General features: G+C 35.8%; 2 protein-coding genes across 9 annotated transcripts in view; one reads left to right on the top strand and one right to left on the bottom strand.

Moving 5' to 3' along the window:
* LRRN3 (leucine rich repeat neuronal 3) overlaps positions 1–7,566 on the bottom strand; it is a 33,960-nt gene extending 26,394 nt beyond the window's left edge. Inside the window, exon 1 of one of the 2 annotated variants that reach the window (XM_024249362.3) lies at positions 7,086–7,566. The gene's annotated coding sequence lies outside the window, so the exon portion shown is untranslated. 2 annotated transcript variants of the gene reach the window in all.
* IMMP2L (inner mitochondrial membrane peptidase subunit 2) overlaps positions 1–17,996 on the top strand; it is a 917,762-nt gene that overhangs the window by 481,155 nt on the left and 418,611 nt on the right. The gene's annotated exons all lie outside the window — the stretch shown is intronic.

Here is a 17,996-nt window from a genome sequence, read left to right as displayed (position 1 = left end):
GTATTATTACCATTCCTTTAGCCATTAAAGGATTGTCTAAGAGAGATGATGTGGTTTGAACGTATAAGGTCTCTGCTTACATTAATTTATGTCAGAACATTTGTTTTAATTCTTCATTACTTTGATTATTTTGCCCAACAGCAGCATATTATGGTATAATTTATAGCCTAAATATAAAAATGAGACTTTGATATTTACATAAACTTTGCTTCCTCATTAAAAAGTAATTGATTGAGGAAATGGTTTGGAAAATGCCTCACTGATTTTAAAAAGTTAGCTGAACATCACCTTATGAAACTCTTTAAACAACTATAGTGTTTGTGTAAAAAATATGTGGGTAATAAATGACAATAAGAGGAACAAATATAAACTATGTGTTTGGTAAGTGAGTCAGTTCAGCTAGTCACACAACAAATTGACTTGGATGAAGTTTACATCTTACAATGGCATTTTATATATTTTTCATTCAAGAATGACTATGAATAGAGCTTTCAAAGTTTATATGTTCTTAGAGTATGTTTATCTTTCATATATGGCAGTCACCTTGTTTTGCTCTTTCCATTCTGTTCTGTTGCACTTTCTTTTCAGTGCTACAGCATTGTGACCTAGACTCAATTCTCTTTTCTCTTGCTCTATCTTTTTTGTTCTCAATGCCTTGGGCACCTGCAGTTTAAGGTCATTAACCCCTTGGCCTTTGTGGAAATCAAAATATAATCTGTGTAGATATATATTGAAATTATTTCCTGCAACTATTGAAATTTCAATAAAGGTCATTGTGGTTCCATGTATTCTACAGATGTTGAATACTTTTTGTAGAACGTGTTCAGTGTTTGGTATTTCTGAGTGACTGAGTTTTGATAAAAATAGAATTAAACTTAGACCCCATTAACACTCCATATTTCGGAGGCATATAAATATAGCGATACAGTAGACAGACTAATGACATAAAAATCAACATGAATTGTATGTTTGAAAAGTACATGTCTATTTTTAGCATTTTTTTTTCTTAAGAAAGGTAAGCTGAAAATTAGTTGACAATGTTATTTAAATGCTTTGATCTCAACATTATGAGACTATAAATTATAGAACAAATGTTACCCCAAAGAATGAATCCTCTAAAATATTTGCCTCTATTTCATTATAGTCGTTATTAATTTGATGATTTTAGAAAAAAGTTATAAGTCCAAATCAAACCTGTTTATCACAGTGAAAACGAAGTCTCTTAAATGCCTTCTATAGTTAAAATATCTACTATTATTCATGTCACTTGTAAGTGTTGTGAGTCCTGAGCTTCACGTTAGGGGGCTTAATCCCGGGAGAACACATTCTGCTGTTCCTGAAGTCCTGTTTTGTACCAGTTGGGAAACAGTGCCTCTTCCATTGTTCCTCAGGGAATTAGATCCCAGGAGCTTCAGGCCTTTGGAAATAGAGAATGTTGCCTATTGATGCTAACCTTTAATTGATTCAGTGGGCCTTTTTTATGCACACATGCAAAAAGTGGTGATGTTTACACTCCTTCCCTGAATAGAGTAGCTGATTATCTGTGGAATGCTTCACCTCCTGGAAGTAAAACGTGAAATGACAAACTTTAGAAGATTTTTTAAAGGGATTTTTATTCATTTTAAGGTCTATATTACTTTTGACAGACACAGTCTCCCCTAGAAAGGGCTCACAGAATAATGTATGTAAGTTTGCTGGCATTTTGACTTTAGTAGTTTACAAATATACCAGTTTACTTTCAAATTAACTAGTATTTTTATCTTATTTAGTGTGTCATTTTCTACCCAAGACAAACCAGAAAGGAGATGCTAAGGAAGTTGCTTTTATGTTGACACTTGATCCATTGGGGGTTCTTAAGTGACTTTGGAGACTTTGTTCATAATTTTTAGTAACCTGGACAATCCCTAAATAATTTACTCATCTCATTTTATCCAGTTTTTGAGACCTTTGCCAAGTATCTGTTTATCAAAGTGCTAATGGTGTCAGACAAACATATGGATGAGTAGGTAGAACAACATACAGTCTTTTTCTCCAAGAATAGATGTTGGTTGTGGGTTTTTTTTTTTTTTTAATTTAACTCAGGCATAGCAATAGCTGTGATTTAAATTAAGAAATAAAGATTTTAATTTGCAAAAATCTATCCAGATATAGTGTGGTATGGTACAAAGGACATAGTTGTTGGAAGGGTAAGATCTAGAGTGGAAGTTCAATAAAAAGGGAACCAACATTTATTACTAACTTCAGAAATGCCAGGGACCAGTGCTGCACCCATATTTTCTTCTACTCTTGGAGTCAGAGACCCTTGCACCTCAACATGCTAGCAAGTCTCTAACCTCACAGAACCTCATTCTCCTGTCTTAAAGATGTTAATCATCATATCTACCCTGCTTCACCAGATTGTTGTGAGGAGCAAAGTAATTGTTGAAAAATTGCTCTGTAAATGGTAGAGCTTTAAACAAATATTCACAATTATTGTGTTTATATTTTGTATCCTTCTTACAAGTTGAGTCAGTTAATTACTATTATCTTAAGCAAAATTTGGAGAGCACATTTAAAAACAGAGAAATTTGCCCAAAAGAAAGGAATAGGATTGTGATATTAAGGAGATATCATTGCCTACTGGAGCTCTCACTCTGACTCTAGAAATCAAAAAGTAAGTTGGGATGGGGTAGGGGAGGGAGAGAGGGAGAGGGATTGCTGTCCTGATAATATATTTATTGTTTTCCAGTGAGATGTATAAGCAAAGTATGGATCCTGAGAGTGGACACTGTATAAAAAAAAAGGGCACATGTTAAGTGCCTTAAATTATTTACAGTGAAACCAAGTAAAAACAGATGTGGAAAGGCTCTTCAGAATTCTTGGAAAACCTTAAAACTTATAGTGGATGATCAATAGCTGAGTCTCTGTAAGTGAAGGATAGCGGTATTATTATTAACATGTTTTAAAAACAGGGCAAAACTCTAATTTTTATGACTTTACAGAATATGGTAAACTATATTCAAATGATGAATTACGGGTTTGAAGTATTTGGGCATTATATACTTAATAAATAATTGCTGCTTCTATTATTGAATATTGGCTTTTCCTTTTAGAATATTTGATTATCTGAATAAACATTTCTCTTTTTTGCACATATCTGTGAGTTTGGGGGGATTTTTTGCACATAGGAGGTTTTTGAGAAAACATTATTTTTGAAAGACTAAGGAGGCAGAATTTTAATGGAATTCTGGAGGAAGTATTGTAAGGGGTTCTAACCTAGGTCTCTCCAATAAATAGCTGGGTGAATACAAAGTATAATATATTACATTATAACAATTTCAAACCCTTTCAGCCTCAGTTTTTTTCACCTATCAAATGAACATATTAGACTAGCTACTAATGTCTCTTTCAGTTCAAAAATTTTATTCTGTGAAAGCATGTCTCCCCTCTTTATTCCCCGTATACTGAAGCTGTGTCATGTGTTTTTATTAATGGCACCATAGAAAATTCTTCCCTTATTATGGCCTAAAGATGAATTAACATAATAGCAAGCAGGTGTATACAAACTTGACAGTTATGCAAATATAGTAAATGGCCCTGTAGGTACTGTACTTCTTCAGAAAGATTTGAGATGGGCATTAAGTCTTCCTTGTTAATCCTGTATTTAATGACCTCTAAATAGCATCTATTGAGACCTTCCATTCCTTTCAACAAGTTAGAAAAACATTCCGATTTATCCCTGTTCCTTTTTGCCATCCTCTGGCACCAGCTACTGTCTTTATATTAGAATTTGACTTCCTTTTCTTTCACATTGTGGCTAAAGAAATAATTGTTATCATGTTGTACTAGTGACTTCGTAGATGTCTAACAAGACATCACTTTATCAGAAGGAGAGGAGAGGAATTCTCTGAGCTCTGTGCAGGAGCTATGTTCAGTTGTTACACAGTGAAGCTTTCCTACGTACTCATTGCATAGCCAGTATCAGAGAGCTTTATCTTTGACAGCACTGACAAGATGTACTGATGTTTTACCTAGAGTTTACCTGCTTTATTTAGTTTCATGTACCAAAGAGTGATACATAAGTAGCTAAACTCTCAGAACCAGGTCTACATGGAACATTTTAATGTGCTGTACACATGTCTAGTGTTTCTTCAGACTGGCTGGAGCCACATTATTTTAAATCATTTTAGAGGAGCATCCTTACTGAGGCTAGCACTAGGAACTCATTTTTTAGTTTGCTATTAGCTTTCTTTTAATAATCTCCTTCAGATTCACCAACAGATATCTCACCTATGCCCGTTTTCAGGGGCTGCTAATTAAGTAATAACATTTAACTTACATAAGTGTTTTTTTTTTAAAAACAAAACTCCGGTTATAGAGCTTTCTGATCAACTTAGTTTGTAATAAATACCATAGTGCCATGTTACATAGGAATGTTACACCCTAAAAAAATTCAGACTCGGGGGAAGGAGTGAAACATCAAACCCATCATATGGCAAAAGCAAAAGATGTTAAAAAAAAAAAAAAAGAACAAAGAAAGAGTGAAATATAGTTAGTGCATATAAGTTGATCACCTTTTTTGTAGGTCACTAAATTGCTGGCCTAGAAGGCTCGTAGCACCGTTTATTAAGCCATTAACAACAACAACAACCACCTCCAAATAAAAAATTCCACCTACTCATCAGCATTCTAACTCAGCATGTTGCCTGTGACAAGCGACACCCTGAAAAAAATGGTCCTTGGAAGCTTGTCTTGCCAGGAAGCTGCTATTTCTGGTATAGTTACATGATTTGGGGAGACTATGGGTAAATCTTCCAGGCATACACATATGTCCATCACCTGGCATTCGTAGGTGCTGATCAAATCACGAAACTCACTGGCACACACTGAGTGGCAACACTGGGGGCCTGCAGTGTTGGTATTTCTCAGACTCAAGTGGGCACATTACTGATCTCTGTAATCCACAAAATATGTATGTGAGCTTTACTAAGGTTAAAGAGTGAATCCACTGTTCTTAGGTGTCATCGATTGCAATTTTAAAATAAGGCAGGTTAGATTTAAGAATGTGTATCTGGCATGCAAACTTTCCCTGGAAAAGGTCTAAGAAAAACTGAAATAAATACTGCAATACTACGTTATATAGGAGTTTGAAATCAGAGGGTTGAGTATCTACTTCAAGTCTTTTCCTCTTGGTTAGGAACTTAGGAGGTACCTCAAAATATCAGATCTGGTCTATTTCAAAAGCAGCACTTTTAATAATAGCAGAAAAGCAAATAAAACACCTTTTCCTTTTTGTAATAAATCATTTTGGTTTTTTTATAGATTGCATGTGGCATTTGAGGCAGAGCGAGCGAAGCTGCCAATATTGCAAGCTGATGCTTCAGCACCTTTCATTTTTCTCTCTGAGCAGGAACCCTCTTCTTAAACTTGTTCATTTTACAGAGAGAAAATCGAAGTCACTGGCATATTGTCAAAGCTGCTTTGTTGTCATCATTTACAAAGGTCACTGGAATTAATTGACTTCTTATATTACATATTGTAAACTGACTCATTTTTTGACACATTTATGGGAAAGTGGAAGGATCTAAGTGGCTGGTTATTGTCTTTTTGCCTTGGCTTATATTACAAACTAGGAAACCAATAATAGCTCTGAAATCACAGTTGTGGAAAAAAATAACCCACAGTTTCAAAGAAGCTGACTCTGTTAACTATGTGGTTAGTTGAATTAAAAGAAGGCAGGAGAGAGCTCCAGAAGATGAAATACAAATGCTAGGTTTCTTTTACTGTCTTTCCAGGACCCAGTAAAGAGGGCAGTGAATGTTTCCATGAATATCCTCAATTGGTGTTGTCTGTTCGAAAGCATATTCTAAGTAGCTGGCTTCCGTTTACAAGATTGGAAGTAAAAATTAACCCACACTGAATTCCATGAATCATCAATACATGGATGCTCATAGAGTTTACTGAGAGTAATTCTGTCTCAAAGGCATTGCTTCTGAAACTAAAGATGAGAAATATATCAGTAATATTTATGGTACCAGAGCACACTATTTTCTAGGTAGATATTTTGAAGCTTTACTTCTATTTTTGTTTTCACATTATGCCCTTTTCACTAAATTAGGACAGTTCTACTCATATTCATAGCCTGCTTTCACTGAAATTAGAGGCAGAGAAACAAGGACATATTGTTAAAAATGAATAAATTAGAGCCGAATTAAGCCATCCAGCTCAATAACAGCAAAGGGAATATAGCAGTTGGTTAGAACAAACAATCTTCTTAAATAGGAAATGTACTTTAAAGCCATCCTGCTGTGATCCTGTTAATTACCAAAGAAGATTAGAACTCTTCTGGTTCATGGGATCCTTTTACCTAGTGTGTGGCAGTTCCAGCTGCATTAGCAATCAGACATTTGCACTGTCCCTTCAGACCAGCGAGGGGATGTTATTAAAGGGAAGTCATTTACCCCAGTCTGTAAGATGTAGCCTGGCAGAAATTCAATAACTGTTTGTGATATGCTCATTCCGCTACTCTGCTTAGTGGTTTAGCTCTTAACATACAATGGCATTTGCCTTAATTTGCATCCACTGGGTGAGACAGAATAAAAATGCCCCATTTGGTGGGTTGATTTCAAAACAGAGAATAATGTGTGATCTGCTTTTCACTACAAATAACGTGAAGAAAAAGGAAAATTGCACCCCCTCACCCGTGACTCTCCTTTCCTCTCTCTCTGTCTCCTCTCTGTCTTCTCTCTTCCCCATCTCCTTCTCTCTCCCTCTCCTCCTCTCTTCTCCCCCACTGTTCTCTTCTCTTCTGTCTCCCTCCTTTTTCTCCTCCCCCCAACACTGCTTTTTCTCTCCCACTCACATCCTCTGATGGGCATTCAAGCTAGTAAAATGCATGTTGGAGAATCTCACAAACACAGCTAGGCACACACAGAGCCAGCTGGGTTTTGCATGTGAATTTCTTCTCAAAAGTGCAATAAAAGAAAAATGCTCTTAGAATTCAGACAAGAAGAAGACATCAAAGGAGGATTTAGGTGTAAAAACGTGATCATCGAAGAGACAAGAAATAGAACGTATTTTAAAATATATGTGTATTTTAAACTTACCTTGAAAAGCAGTTTCAGTGCTAGCCCACCTCCGATGTCCCTGCGTGCTGGATTCCTCAGTTCCTTGGTTGAGATAATCACATGGTTGTGTTCTTGCCCGGTATAAATAGGTGCATTTGTGTGTCTGTGTAACAAAGTGTACACAAATATGTACTATAGATATGCACACATGCACGCAATCTTATCTCTGTATTTTAAAATATAAAGGAAAGCAGGAGGCTGCAGCCAGGATTCCTTCTTTTTCCTGGAACTCTTTTTCTCAGTCGGCAGGCTGAGGCTCTCAATCCAGTGAAGAGAGATCCTGTGAACTGGCTTTATTTTTCCTTGTTTCCATGGTGGTTAGTGGTGCATCGTTCACCCGATCAGTTGTCACACTGACATGGTGCTGCCTGCTCAGCGGTCATTAATAACTGAACACCCTCCACTCCCCAGAGAGGAGCCAATCGCTTCAGACAGCCAAGATGTAGCACTCGCAGCTCCTCCAGTCTGGTTGGCTGAAACAAACTGTCTGTTCTATGACACTGCTGCTTAGGATACAAATAAATGAAACAGGCTTGCATATTTTCCTAGGTATCATTTTCCTTTTTTTTTTTTTTTTTTCCTTTCTGGGGGAATGTTGGGAATTTTTGACAAGTTTTCTCAATTTTAGGTTATCAGTCATTCAGAGAAATATGTGTTCAGTCTGCAAATAGACAGGATACACTACTGATAAGGATTTCCCAAGTATTAACAACACCTGGTAGAGACTGAAACCTCCAACTCCATCTCTGAAGTTCAGCAATGACAGCATTATTTAAGAAGAGAAGCTTGCAACTGTTTTGAGTGGCATTTGGTTCTCTATAGATCCTACGTACGTTAGCATATGTGCTTGGTGTTCAATAACACTTTTTTTTTTTTTTAGCAATGACATTTCTTGTCTGGATTGACCAGATTTTTAAAATAAAGCATATATTTGCCTCTCTGCAATTCACAACATTGGCATTTGAGGGGGTACTTTTTCAAAATATGTATTTCTAATTATTCTCACTGACTTCTCCTTACATGATGTAATAAATCGAGGAGCTACATATGAATGGGTACATGTGTAGGTGTGTTTGTGTATCTGTGAGTGTGTGTGTGTATTTAGGATGTATTTTTTACCACTATGGGGAAACATTTCGATTGTAATAAGTTAAAGTATATAAAAAACTATCTTTATTCTTGGGCCTATTAACTCTGAAAGGATATTTCCCAGGAAAATATACTATATAAGCCGTATATGTAAAACATTTTTAATTACCAGAAATTTGGAAAACACACAAACACATAGCAGTACATATTTCTAAGAGAACATCTATGAAAAATCAAAAAGCAGTTTTAAAAATGAATGTTTTACAACCTTAATTAGTATACTAGAGAAACATCTTGTTGAGGAGAATGGAACATGAGGATTAATATATCAACAGGTCAAAAGCAGGCTAGAGTCATGACTCCAACCCCAGTTTTGAGAGACTACCCTCTAGTGGAGTAAAAAAAAAATGGCACTTATCAGATTTAATTTAAAAAAAACCTTCACATCTAATTGCTCCTTAAGTGTTTATTGACATGACATAGACCAATAGTTTGCAGTTATAATAATAATAATAATACCAGGGAAAATTTTAAACAATAGGCTTGTCTTTAAATACTGAATATTTGCACTCTGTAGTTTTCTAGAAACAGTTCTGAAATGCTTTTTTTCTGTAAGAATTTATTCAAATGAATCAAAATAAGTTCAAGATAAAAGTAGCATCTCATTTAACCTAATGCTTATTTCAGAATGTTATTGTAAGGTTTTATTCTTTACTGGATACTCTAGTATTTACTCAGAAAGCACTGAGTCAATTCTGCATGTTAGGGATCATGGTTGAGTGTTGGGATGTTGTGTTAGAGTATATTTACATATAATTTAATGTACTTTTAATAATAGTAATAATCATCCTTCTTACCCCTTAATTTTAATCTAGCAAATCTTAATTTCTTTAATATTCCAAATTATTTCAATATTTGCGGGATTTATTTCCACATGTGGAAGAATAATCTTAAAATTGTGATAATTATTTGTAAAAAGAGAATTTTTATTTATGCCATGGTATCTTAAGTGATTAATTTTCATTGATTGGTATTGACTGTATAATTGACAAATCCAGTAATCAAACCAATTATAATGCACTCCCATAATGAAGGTAAGTTGTGATAGTCAGATACATGATTAAACTACTTTCTTGGTTTTTAAATGAAACTGCAGTCATACCTAATATTTTAAATTTCAGTCTCTTTCAGAAATCAAGAAAAAAATCTTTTCAGTTTTGATTCAGTTAGAATTGTTAAAGGTAGCCATTTATATGTTATCTTACATTATTTCATAGGAAGTTGTTTTAACTAAATGATCACTCTTTTGAAAGTGGGAGATCAGAGTGCTCTTCCTGCAACTGTCCTTTTAATGTAGGTACATGATAAATTTAAAATATTTTATACTTATTTTTATAAATTTAATATCATGGAGCATTAGAAATGAGATTTTAATGTGAAAGAGAAAATGACTCTGGCTTTGGATGAAAAGGATGACGATTCTGTTCTTTGACTGGAATTTCTATCTCGTTCCAAGAGCATCAGCAGCTTTTTAGAATCAGTGTGTGTTTTGGGTGTTTTTTCACTTATCAGGGAGTTCAGTCCTTAACTGTAAATATGAAATGTGGCTCTCTCCAAAGATACATGAAAAAATTATTTTGGTATCACATCTATGTAGTGAAGTAGCATATGAAGACATTACATTGTAATACAGTAAGGATTTTAGGGTTTTTGAATTAATACAATTGTGAGTGATCATCAAATGAGAACCATGGAATCTTAGCACACAGTTGGCACATTAAAGCCAGGATAGAGCCCCTCAGGTATTCCAGGTTTTTTCCACCATATTACCCTATCATCTACCGGATGATTGACAGGTCTCTGCTATTTCTTCTTTTCCTTCTTCTCATTCTTTTCTTCCTTCTTCTTACTCTCCCTCCTTCTCTCCCTTCGTTTTTTTTCTTTAAGTTTCTTCCTTTAGAAGGCACTAAAGCTTCAGAGAAATTTCACATTGCACACCACAGTATTACATGGTTGTACATGTTACCTACATTGTAGGAAATGTCTACAGGGTTTCCTAAATGAATACTGAGTTTTAACGGAAATGTATTGAAATAGTTTTAAAATATAAATGAATAATTACAACCCTTAAATTATACTGAAAGAGTTTTGCCTTCATTATCAAATAAGAAAATATTGGGGTACAGTAGATACTCACTGACTTAGTGGTTGGGATTTTTAACTTGTTTATTGCTATTTCATCAAATCCTGGGCTTTATTTGCCCGTGTGCTTTTCTTAGAAAAGTAGCCTGGACAGTCAGTAGAATGTGGGTTGTAGAGCCACAATGCCTGGGTTTGAATCCTTACCTTGCCACTTCTTAGAGACTCTGAGCATCATGTTAAGTATCATCTCTGTTAAGTATCATCTGTGCATCTTGGTTTAAGTATCCTCTCTGCTTTTTTCTCCTAGAATTGTTATGAACATTAAAACAGTTAATATGTATACCGGGTTTAGAAAGTGCTGAAATATAGTAGTCTTGAACAAATGTTTGACATTATTACTGGCATTATTATGGTAGTGGTCATTGTTATCATGGTCATTGTTTTCCTCCTTTAACAAGATATAATCTCTCATTTGACCCACAATAGCACTCTTTATCGCTCTTATTACTTATCATTTTTTTGGTATTATAATTGTTTCTGTAATTTTACCTGTTTCCCCTTTTAGTGTATAAGATTCTCCTAGAGGAAGTATATGTCTTATTACATTTTTAAGCTCCACAATGCATATAAAATGGATAAAATAACATCTGTCAAGCACTAATATATATTTGTATATTATATATATTAACTTCAAAAATATTCTATTCAAATTGTGATTGATATATGAATTATAGCTATTCCAGTTGAATTATAGCTATTCTAGTGTTTCGTTTTTTTTTTTTCTTTTTTTAAGACGAAGTCTTGCTCTATCGCCCAGGCTGGAGTGCAGTGGCACGATCTCGGCTCACCGCAACCAATGCCTTCCGGGTTCAAGCGATTCTCCTGCCTCAGCCTCCCTGGTAGCTGGGACTATAGGTGCATGCCACCATGCCCTGCTAATTTTTTGTATTTTTAGTAGAGATGGAGTTTCACCATGTTATGCAGGATGGTCTCGATCTCCTGACCTCATGATCAGCCCGCCACAGCCTCCCAAAGTGCTGAGATTACAGGCGTGAGCCACCGTGCCTGGCCGAAATAGACATTTTTACCTTCAATTGACAGTGTAGAAACGTTGGCTGAAAGAAGCTAGCTTACTTGCCCAATGTCCCAAAACTATTAAATAATGAGGCTAAAATTTGAACTCAGTTCTGTCTGCTTACAGAGCCAAAGCTCTTTCTACTGCACGAGGTACTCAATATTCACTTGTAAAATAAATGAATGCTTGATGGATGGCTGAGCCAACCAATTCAATATAGTCAGCAACAAGGGATGCCAAAAATAAAATACTATTTTTAAAAAGGAATGAGTTTTATGCACAAGATAGTGGTTGCTTTTATACAGTAGTGGTTGTTCAGGTTTGATGACAGAATTTTTATTGCTGTCATGATTTGAGAAGTAGAACTCTTAAGAAATGCAGTGCCTAGTGGAGAAAATGAGTTGATATGCTCAGAAAGCTAAATACATATGAATGAGTCACTGATGGTGAGGGGCTGACGTTGTGCTAGGAAGGTCTTCAATGACTTTGTCCTTTGTGGTCGAATTCTAATAACAGATTAGTTCTCAATTCAGTTAGAAACATGATGTAAGGTGAGTAGTAGTTCTGACTGTTTGTTAGAATGTTGAACTAAAGCAAGTTGGGTCAGAGTTCTCATTTTCTTTTTCAAAGGAATTTTGGAAAGTAGAATTGGAGAAAAACAGATTCTTATTTACCTATAGGTTCTGTTTTAATTTTATTTTATTTTTTCTTTATTTTTGAGACAATTCTTGCTCTGTTGCCCAGGCTGGCGTGCAATGGCACGATCATAGTTCACTGCAATAACCTCAAAATCCTGGGCTCAAATGTTCCTCCTACCTCAGCTTCCAGAGTAGCTAGGACCACAGGCACAAGCCACCATACCCTGCTAATTTTTCTTTTTCTTTTCTTTTTTCTTTTTTTTTTTTCTTTGAGTAGAAATGGGGTCTCTCTATGCTGCCCAGCCTGCTCTCAAGCGAACCTTCCACCTCGGCCTTCCAAATGGCTGGGATTACAGACGTGAGCCACAGTACCAGTCCACGTCTTTTTTTTTAATACTTTCATTTTAAGTTCAGGGGTATATGTGCAGGTTTGTTACAAAGGTAAACATGGGTCATGGGGCGGGGTTTTGTGCATATTATTTCATCACTCACGTATTAACCCTAGTACCCATTAGTTGTTTTTTCTGATCCTCCCCCTCCTCCCACTCTTCACCCTCCAGTAGGCACCAGTGTCTGTTGATTTTTCATCATTTAGCCCCCACTTATAAGTGAGAACATGTGGTATTTGGTTTTCTGTTCCTGCATTAGTTTGCTAAGGATGGTAGCCTCCAGCTGCATCCATGTCCCTGCAACAGACATGATCTTGTTCTTTTTTTAATGGCTGCATAGTATTCCTTGGTGTTTGTGTACCACATTTTCTTTATCCAGTCTATCACTAATGAGTTGACTTCATATATTTGCTGTTGTGAATAGTGCTGCAGTGAACATACTTGTGCATGTGTCTTTATAAAAAGTGGTCAAAGGATATGAACAGACACTTCTCAAAAAAAGAAATACGTGCAGCCAACAATCATGTGAAAAATAGCTCAACATCACTGGTCATTAGAGAAATGGAAATAAAAACCACAATGTGGTACCATCCCACATCAGTCCGAATGGCTACTATTAAAAAAGTCAAAAAACACCTTACTAAGTCCTTACTAGATTAATGGGACGCAAACCCACGAAAATTTAGTTAACAGCTAAATATCCTAATCAACTAGCTTCAATCTACTGACGAGGTTGTGGAGAAAAAGGAACACTTATACACTGTTGGTGGGAGTGTAAATTAGTTCAACTGCTTTGGAAGAGAGTGATTCCACAAAGACCTAAAGGCAGAAATACCATTCGACCCAGCAATCCCATTACTGGGAAGGTCTTACTTTTAATGAAAGATATGAATCATTTGAAGAACAAAAGTAATCTCACTATGCCAAGAAATTCATAATCAAGGATGACATGTCAGAAATCAATGAGACAAATTTTTTTCTCTATCTCTTCTTCAGATTCCTTTATTCTTCCCTATGTTTCTCCTTATATTTCTCTGTAGATCCAAAAAGGTCTCTCATCTTGGCTTTTCTCTATGTCTCTCTCCATTCTTTTCACTCAGGGGATTGACTTTTACTCCTTTTCTAGCGATGTGAAAAATATCTAGCAATATTTTCACAAAATCCATACATATGCTTGTTACTCATACTACAATAACAACAATCATCCCTATCCTGAACCCTAGTCTATCTTTCCTTTTCTGTTCTCCTCATATTAAGTTTCTCAAAAGAGCTATCAATATATGCTACAATCACATCATCACTTTCTACCTACTTTTTCGGTTGACCTTTCTCTGATTTCTAATCCAACCTTGTTACTGAAATTCTGCTTTGGAATCTCAACCAGTGCCCTCCCAATTTGGTTCTTGCACATCAAAGCCTCCTAAGTCATCCTCATGCTTGTCTGCACATTCTGTCTCTTGTCACTGTGGGTTCATCTACCTGTTAAGTATTTATCCTAGGCTTGTTCTTTTGCCTACTGTTCTTTGTATGCTCTCTTAGATAATATTGTCTCTTCTACTATGTAATTACTACTTTCAAACCTATATCACTGCTCTTGCAAGTAAAATTAATCAGTCTGTTTGTCCGTGCATCCATCCATCCATCCATCTATCTTTCTACCTATCAATCCTTCCCTCCAATTGTCTGGTGAATGTCTCTACTTGCGTGATCCCCAGGCACTCTGTACTCTACGTGTCTAAAGCTGACCTCTTAAGTGCTCCCCTAAACTGACTTTCTTCTTTTTTCCTCTCTTTTTTTTTTTTTTATTTTATTTCTGCTGCTGCCTAGTTACCTAGAGAACTGCAGGAACTTTGGATCTTGTGCCTCATATCTTGCATTTCACCATATACAACTTGATTTTACTCTGAAGTTTTCTTAAATTATCTTCTCTGTCTGCTAGATGTTCATCATCTCTTACCTTGGCTGCTGCAATTTCTCCTAACTTCCCTGCTTCCAGTCTCATCTTTTCTAGTTCATCTTTCTTGCTTCTAATCTCATACCTTCTAGTCCATTCTTCCCTTCCTCCACAACGCAGTCAGGCTCACACTTGTGTTTAGCAAGGCTGCTTCTTACTGTTCACTCTTCATTCCTCAGTTCAATTATTTCTTGACAGCAAATTTAGTATTTTTGTTGTTATCTTTATTATTGGTATTCTTCAGAAAATAGAAATGATTTTCCTTGAGCTATCCACAAACCACAAGGAAATAGATCAGATTTTAAAATATGCGTAGCTGTACAAATGCAGAAATTATGTATGCTGAAATTAAAGTACCTAGAATAATATTAAATAGCATTTGTTGAGTTTAACTATATGCAAGACACTGAAACTTGGTAGACCCTGCACACATGTAGTTTCGTTCTTACGGTACTGTGAGGCAGTCAGGGACTTTCCCCTTTTCACAGAAGAGGAAACTGGGGTTGGTGAACTTCTACAGTTGTCATGCTAGTAAAGAAGGAAAGCTAGAATGCAAGTCAGACTCCAAAGCCAGCAGTCTTAAAACTGTATTTTCTTCTCTTCAGTGATCTTTTGAAGCCCTCGTTCTCCTCTTCTTTGCAGGTTTTATAGCTTAACTTTTGCTTCCTATGTTTGCTTTTGTGTAACCAGATTGACAAAAAATATTCATGGTAGAAGACTAACAATTTAGCTATACGTCATGTTTTTCAACCCCAAAATGTTTGACAATATTTTTATTCTCCTAATTGGATGATTAACATAGTGTGAAGGTATCTAGAAATCATTATTCCTCAAAGGCAAACATTATATCAGCTGAGATAATTTTTTATTATTTTCATGTTGGTTTCTATTTTGGGTAGTTGTTGTTATTTGTCTGCCTTTAAGAGTCAATATTTAAGATGAATGACAATTGTATTACCCAGAGAAACCGCTCTTTTTCTAATTATTGTGTCGTCCTGAAACTAAATAACAAAATGGATCGATACACATACATAAAACTTCAACATTGGTATATGAAACTACTTTACTATATTTTAAATATATTTGAGACTACAAAAGGCAACATTTGCACCCTGTTTTAATAGCAGAGTTTCAAAGCTTTATTGAAGATGATTGTTATGCAGAAAACTGGAAAATCAGAAGTAGTAGTCTTTAGGCATAGAAGGAACAAGAATAGGACAGGCTTAGGTTTTTAAGGTAAGGAAATGTAAAATACAATCAAACAAAAGAGCAACACGTGTCTTCTTTTTTTTTTTTTTGGCAAAATCGCTTATCTTTCTTTCCATTCCATAGACATGATGCAGAAAATGAGCAAATTAACCCTCACCATTAAGAGCACTTCTTACATCCTTAACCTTTTATAAAGGGTACATTTGATTAGAAATGCAATGAATATTCAGTGCTTTGGTCAGTTTAGACTTTGGGGGTGCTCCCCAGCTGTATAATGCTCACTGAGAGCCTATGTGTGAACCACAAGCCCGGGAGAAGCCTGGCTGGCTGAAGGGGCTGTGCTGAAGGCTTTCACATAGTTCCCATTACTAAGGAAACCACTCGTTTTGTCTGAACAGTCTCTGAATAGATGTCTCATTTGAAGTCTAGTGCTCAAAGCATGAGGATTGCATTATGGAGCTGAGAAAGAAATGAGGAGAACAAAAAATGCTTGAAAATGCCAACAAGCATTCACAAAGTGTTGTACTGTAATAACATTCCATGAGACAGAAGGTGCGTTTATTTTTGCCACATTCCAAGTTATTTTGGTGTTATAAAAGCAAATTCCTTTGCTTGCCCACATAATCAAAATAAGAAAAGCAGATGTTCTTCTGACCTATTCTTAATTCCTGCTCTTATTAGGGTCTCACTGAGAAGTGTGACATACAGCAAAAGAAGGACAAAATATGGATTCTCATATTAATGTACTTTTGCTCCGTTGTGCTTTATAACTAAATGGTGTAGTATCCCTGTGCCAATAAACAAACACATGTTCAGAGTCAGACCTCAGGATTTGTAGCCTCCAAATGGTTACTGTTAAATTCAGAATGGCTACTGCAAACTGGTGGTTGGTGCTCATTAATGAGCATCCAATTCAGATTTGGAGTGAGAAAACACTGCTTCTAGGAGACTCCTGCTCCACTCTCCAGCTTCTGCCAACCTACAGCAAAGAAAGCAGCTCCTACTTAAAATATCAGGCAATCATTCTTTCTTCCTCACTCTGGAAAGTAGGGTTTGCGGGACTTTGATTACAGTATATTCTTTATCATCCCTCTCCCCGTTTTTGATATGGTCGATGACGTTATTTTAAAAATATACAATTTGCTATGCAGACACCCAGTCAGAGGTTGCCACCTCTACACCCATATAGAAAGTCACGGGAGGAAGTCATTCTTACCTCTGTGTTGAGCTACTTCAATCCTTTCAGCAAATGAGAGATGTATCAACACAGTTAATCCACAAATGCAGAAATTAATAAATATGTATAGATTACTTGTTGTTTTACTTTTTGCTGACTGTCATAGCAGTTAGTGTCTTGCCTGCACAAGAGTCCATGAATGAATGAGATTTTTGAACTCATAGCCCAGAGCTTTAGCACTGCACTAAGGACAGTCCCTCTGTGCACAGGCTGGCCAAGTCTCTCTTTGGAAGACCACTGTTACAAAGAGGTGCTAGCGTGTCTAAAATCTAGAAACAGGCACAATAAGCAAGTACAAGTTTATTTATTTCATGGATTCTTACAGATTAATACTAAAAAATTATAAATGTGAAACACTAACACAGCATTGTCAGAAGAAAGTCTTTCGTTTGTTTGTTTTTACGTTTTCTTTTTTCCTTAAATATATTGGCAGTCTCGCATTTTTAATAAACATATATTTCAAGTAATTGTCTTTTGCAGATTTCTTCCTCAACCAAATTTAAGAGATGCCAAATTCAGTAGAACTGACTAAGGATAAACTAAATAGTTTTCTAGCATTTAATGGGGCATCCCAACACCACTAAAAAGGCCCTAAATTTGAAAGCATGAAAGAAGAAAGTTTATTCATGTGAAAGTACACAAATACTTATCCTATCAATAATATCCTCACTAGTCTGATTACAGGTCTTCAATTCATTTTGAAATGAACAGCCTGAAGCTGCCAGCTGTTTCTGATCTGATGTGCTTATAGAATATTTACTTAGGGTATATATTTAGCAGTTTAGATATCATGGCTGCTGACAAGAAAATCCTTCTAATACTGAAACTTACTATGAAGTTTCTGTTTGTAAATGGATATATATTTGGTCCCAGATATGTTACCTTGTCAAAATTTGGCAGTGAACAGGATGTCTGCATCTTTGTATTCCTGGTCCTCAGCACAATGTCTAGCATATAGTAAGCATTCAGTAAGAAGAGATTGAACTGAATTGTTTGATGTGAGAAAAATACAACAAAGTCAGCATTTATAAGATGATCCTTAGCCTGACTTAATTGAGTGTAGAATGATGGAAACAGCAAATGTTTAACTGTCTTTGACAATTAGCTAACAAAGTCTAATTTTTCCATGTCCTTTCAATCACTTATAATCTTTTTTG

This window comes from Pongo abelii, chromosome 6 (genome assembly GCF_028885655.2).
Source record: "Pongo abelii isolate AG06213 chromosome 6, NHGRI_mPonAbe1-v2.0_pri, whole genome shotgun sequence".
Taxonomy (NCBI): domain Eukaryota; kingdom Metazoa; phylum Chordata; class Mammalia; order Primates; family Hominidae; genus Pongo; species Pongo abelii.
The sequence above is the reverse complement of the archived record's forward strand: the minus strand, read 5'-3'. Positions and strand labels throughout refer to the sequence as shown.